Source organism: Anopheles ziemanni, chromosome 3, assembly GCF_943734765.1.
Source record: "Anopheles ziemanni chromosome 3, idAnoZiCoDA_A2_x.2, whole genome shotgun sequence".
Classification (NCBI taxonomy): domain Eukaryota; kingdom Metazoa; phylum Arthropoda; class Insecta; order Diptera; family Culicidae; genus Anopheles; species Anopheles ziemanni.
This window is the reverse complement of record NC_080706.1, coordinates 8,556,825-8,562,509: the sequence shown is the minus strand read 5'-3', so window position 1 is coordinate 8,562,509 and position 5,685 is coordinate 8,556,825. Positions and strand designations below refer to the sequence as shown.

The 5,685-nt window shown below is 47.8% G+C and overlaps 1 non-coding gene across 1 annotated transcript; it reads right to left on the bottom strand.

Moving 5' to 3' along the window:
* Positions 1–282: 282 nt before the first annotated feature.
* Trnaa-cgc (transfer RNA alanine (anticodon CGC)) lies at positions 283–354 on the bottom strand. Its single transcript has one exon. It is a non-coding gene; the product is annotated as a tRNA-Ala (tRNA).
* Between the last annotated feature and the right edge of the window lie 5,331 nt (positions 355–5,685).

Genomic DNA, 5,685 nt, shown 5'->3' with positions numbered 1-5,685 from the left:
CGATGGTGAATGGGAAAAGGGAATGTATGAAACAGGTTGAACGACGAGTAGCAGAAATAGCACCCACTGTTGTCGTTCGGCAAACAATCATGCATTGATTGCATTTTATAATTGCTTTTAGGAAGTGAACGACAATTTTCTATTGAATCATTTAAATAGATTGATACGGTTGATTAACAAGAAAAATAGTAAAACAATCTAGTTGTACTGTTTATTTAGTTGCAAAAACGAAGGTGAAAACTGGCTAAGCTAAAACAAAAAGGTTCCCAGTTTTCATCAGAGTGGAGACGCCGGGGATTGAACCCGGGACTTCTCACATGCGAAGCGAGCGCTCTACCACTGAGCTACGTCCCCGTTGTGGAAGGAGAGTGCCCAAAGCCAAATAAAACCGACCATCCCAAACAAACGGTCCCTCCGTTCGTGATGGCGACCTCGTAACTCTCATCTTCTTTCTCTTCTTGCGCTTCCGCTTTACGCGAGGCGGCGCCGGTCCATTCGCGATACGCGCGGCGTTACGTTCATTCATAAAACGCGCCCCCTTGCGACAACGGGTCCCGGGGACGGGGATAATGCCTTGTGACGTGTGCTCGACGGGGTTGGGTTGGGTTGGGTTTGGTGCCTCTTCGCTTCGCGTGGGGTCGGACTATTTTTAGCTCGTCTCACATATTCGTCCGTCTTCGCTCCGCGTGCGCTCCGTACCCTCCGTTCGCCGTCCACCCATCGTGCCGGGTCCGGTTTCTTCCGCTGCCGGGTCCGGTTTTGAGAGTTGTCGACTTGGCGGAGCGAACGTCGTCGGTACATCAAAGCGCACAAGCGCCCGGACGGGCGCGATTGGGAGGACAGAAAACCCCCCCGGTCGGCTGCCGGTACGGTTCATCTTTGCGGGAAATTATTTAACGACGGGGACGGATGATGACAACTTTGCGGATCGATGGGAATTTTCTGCATAACCAACCATCGTTGGCTGCATGTAAATGGTTTTTAACTCATGCGAGAGAAAGAAAGAAAAGCGTTGTTTTTTTTCCCTCTCAGGAAACACATCCCAATTGGGATTGTTTTTGTTTTGCTTTGCCAAACAGGGTTGACCATCGAAGCGCTACGCACCTCGGGACACTTGCCGCCAGGCTGGGTCGCGCCCTCTTTCGGGCACCAGTTCCACCTGAACTCGGCTTACATTTTCATTTATTACCTCCCAACGAACGCCGTTAACGAAAGAACTCATCACGAAAACGGCTGATTATCGTTAAATGTGTGCTGCATTTAAAAAGGGAGGTTTAATTAGTTTTTAATTGCATTTTCCAATTCACCCGCCAACGTTTCGGAACCTCGATGCCCGTTGGCACCGGTTCGTGCTGTCATTCGTCCGTTTCGAGGATAATCTCACCGCGGGCACGGCACGATTTTCTTCGAGCCTCGAACGCGCGGCGCCGACGTCGGGACAGCCTTTAACAGCGACGACCGGCGGCAAGCCAGTGAGACACGACGACACGAACGACGGCCCCTGCCCTTGGGTTCTCGACACCTGGGGAACGGGCCGGGGCTAGGGCTTGGGCACCCCGTCGAAAGGCGTATTTAAAGCGCCGAAAGCAAAAGGAAGCACACAAAGACGGGCATTAAAAAGGCCGCCAGAATGGCAACGATTAAGGAAATAAAAACACCATCATTAGGAGCGGAAACGAACTGCAGTGACAAGCAAACGTTTCGGCTTCGGCAAGACACCCTGGCTCGATGTTGGATGTGGGATGGGACCGTGGACGAACGAGGGCTGATTGGTGGGTGATGAGAATGAAATGCAAGAATAATGAACATTAAACTAGAAATGGGGCAATTAATTGAGCAACATTGTATGGAATGGTGTCTTTGAAATCAACTGGGAAATATAATTAGTAAATATAAATGGAATGAATAACCTTGAGCTAAAAATATCATTAGGCTCATAAAAACGTTTTAGTTTGGTATTGAAAAATTGTTTTGTCCTCTTGAAAAAGAAAACCGAAAACAGCTGCCCGAGAAGTGTTTTTCAACACCACCAAACACAAAACATCAAAAAGCCTAGAATTGTTCGAATTTTGTGCTTCAAGTAGCGAAAACGCTTCCCCGCCAGCGTCACAATATGTGCCGGCTTTGGAAAGAAGCGAGATGGTAATAAAAATAATAGTAATAAAAAAAAACTTTCAGTGCCATTTAGGGCGGCCATAAAATCTAGCTGAAATTGGCTATAAATTCCACCTTAAATCGGCACTTCTACAATAGTAATCCTAAGCAGACAAGCTACGACGGCAGCATGCCGATGCCGGGCCGACGGGGCGGCCTGCGGGACACCCCGTGAGGGTGATGAAAATTGCTTTAGTTTTCCGAGCCGCGTTTCCCTTTGTTTTGCGACGGCAATCGAATCGGGGCCCCAGCTTTTTTCAGGCCCGCCCGTTTGCCATTTTATGTCAATTGCTGTTTCGAAATCCGACCTTACCCAGTTTGCCAATTCGCCCTTCTTGGCCGTGTGTTTGTTTTTGCTGTGCGATCGATTTTCTTACGCCGCGGGACCGTGGGAGGGAGGGACCGGTGTGTCGGGGGTGGGGCACGGCTTTGGAAATGTCGTTAAAATTGCGAAACGCCACACAAAATCTCACCTTTCCGGCCCCAACCCCAACCCGGCCCGTTGGGCGGGAAAAACTTCATCAAACTGTTTGCCCTCTTAGGAGCGCGCGTAGGGAAGGAAAAACCCCTCGAGCCGAGGATTCACGGGCATTTAAATTTTTTAAATGCACCCAAAACTTTGCACGCCCCTCACTGTCGAGCGCGAACGACGAAAGAGGGCCAAGGGGAGGCTGACTTTGCTTCCGGGGGGAAGGGCCGACATTTTAGCCGTTTCGGGGTCGTTTCGGGAACGGAAAACTGTCGCCATTCAAAGACGCTCGGCGCGGCCTAGTCCCGGACGCGTCAATGGCGGGAAAACCTGTCACCTCGACTGGCACCCGCCTGACGCGCATCGTTAAAGCGGAAAATGTCATCCAAGTCACGAACGAAATAACGATTTTCGTCGATGGAAAAGGGAGGGCACAATAATCTTGCGTCGCTCGGGAAACATTTGTTCGGGAAAAAGTCATGCAAGATTGATTGCTGTAGGAAATTTGAGTTTAGATTTTCAGGATGTGGCCCGTACGACACGGGCCCGAAAATTCAGCTCGGATTTCGTTCCATTTGTTCTCGGTTCCATCTCCCCTCTCGCCTCCGGGGGTTGCACATCCCGCTCGGAGCACCATAACGGTGGGATTAATTTCGACAATAACTGATCCGAACGATAAACAACACGATTAACGGTGGGTATGTTTTTTTTTTGCTGATTTATCTACCATTTTCCTGTCCCGAAGCTGTCGGGAAATCCCTTCGCAATAGTGCTCGAGATGCTAAGACTTAAAGCAAACTGTCTAAAAAGCGTATTCTTTTTGTTTTTGAAGAGACGAATGAAATATTCATAAAAATATGTGAAAAATGTCACGTTTGGGTCGGTAGCGGAAAGAAGCTCTAAAATATTAAAGAAAATATCCTATCGCCACGAAGAGGAATATGAAAAATATAAATAGAGGGAGAGCGAGAAAAGAAAATGACAAAATCTATAGAAAGTGGTTTGAGAAAACCCCAGGACACCATTACAAACATTGCAAAAATAAACCGATACCCATCATCCGATACCTTGAAAAGGCAAAAATCGGTCCTTTCCGCACAACGGAACAATGGATCCGTAACACATTTTTGTCGCATTATCTCACCAGCATTCCAGGTCCCGAAGCCCAACAGCGCTGCAGTCCGATCGATTGTGTCTGGAAGAGATGATCCGATTCCCGGAGCTGCACAAGAAAAAGGTTCGAGGCAAGAAAATAACCTCCCGTTGGACGAGACTCGCCTTGGCAGAAGGCCGAGAAGGAATTGTCTTATCACGGGTACCAAGGTGAGAATCTATCATTAGCTGCTTTCGGGCCGGCACTACCCGCAACGAGGGTGAGTAAAGGCCGGGCGCAGGATGTTGCTGTTTGCCACACACTACCAGAGAGTGTTTTTCTTTCGTTTGCAACACGACCGAAAAGGGGAAGGTAAAAGCCAGATTGTTCTTTCTTATCTTGCCATCCCAGGGAACGCAAGAGGAAGGGCAGCAGGAAGCTCGTTAATTCTCTCTAATTTATCACCGACCATCTTAGGTTCATTTGTTCTTCCACTTAGTGTTTTTTCTCCTTCATCTCTCCACTTACGGTCCATTTGGTAGGGGAACGTAGGTTGGCTAGCTGGCGAGCATGACGTGAATGGTACCGGCTTTTCTCTACGAACGTTTTTGAATTTATGTTACACATTTTCGGAACCGGCCGGGTAAGAGGCGTGTTCGAATGAATTTATCTTTCCCCACGCTAAAATTATTCGATCTTTTCATCGCGAATGCGAACAGCTGATCGATCGATGGCAAACTCCGGCGAAGGCTTCCGGTTGCGCCCATTTTGGCCGAACCCGCGTGGGGTAAAACACGGGAAAGGCCGGCTCAAGTTGCGAAAGTTTCCTCACGCGCTTTTACCGTTTACCGTTTGGCAGAATAAATGTCTAAGGCCTTCAGTTAAAGGCGTATAATTAGGAATCAAATTAATTATAAACGGCCGCTGACGGTTGACGCATTGTTTGACGGCTGATCGAATCGAGCCAGACATAATGCATTTCGTGCGCTCTTGCACGCATTGCACGAGGGAGAAAGTGAAACACACACACAGAGCCTTTGGGTTGGGGTGCTGGGCTTGCCCGAAGGCCATGTTGGTAAAGTCTGTTGGAATCATATCGAGGGTATGCATGCTGCAATGTTGGCGCAAGAACACGAGCGCAGGAGCATGGAGCGAAGGGATGGGGACGCAGGAAGGGAAGGGTGACACAGAATGTGTCGTGTTATCAATGTTGCTCAAGGGTTTTTCTTTCCGTTTACGATTGCCATATGGGGTTTATCCTGTTGTTGTACTTGAAATCATTTTCAAGTTTTTTTCAACTTTTTTTTAAGAACAAATTAAACTAGAGATTGTTGTTACACGAATAATAGAGGAAAAATTTAGGTACCAAACTGATTTATGTCCTTTCATATAACCAAAAAAGCTGTAAATTCGCGATATATTCTTGTTTGGTAACAATTGTAAGATTTATGAATTGCTATCTGGCAATTAATTAAACAAAACTGACTCATGAAATTGAGCAATGTTAATGAAAATACAAAAATAAGAATAAAACTCTGTCAGGAAACTAGTTCTTTCTCAATAAACCAAACAAAAGTAATCCCCGCCGTCGATCTCGGGGTCCGAACTTCCGATAAACAATGCGTCCATCCATCCGTCCGATCCATCGGAATGATGAATGATTTAATTTCGTGCAACTCTGTGAATGTGATTTATGTTCCGCCAACGGATCCAACCCGTATCGCTTCCCTTCCACGATCCACCCGGTTGGAGGCCGCCCGGTTGTCGTGGTTTATCTGCTGCCCTTCCCTTCCCTCTGCAGCTTGCGGTAGGTCGTCCATTCCCAGTGGCCAAACAGAAGGAATCGACGGTGGAAAGGGAGGGAAAGTGGAGAAGAAAAGAATGCAGAAAGAAAAACATAACAACCAAATGCGCCCTACGGCGAGACGCGGTGGCGATTACGACGACGATTACGGCCACCGATCCGAAC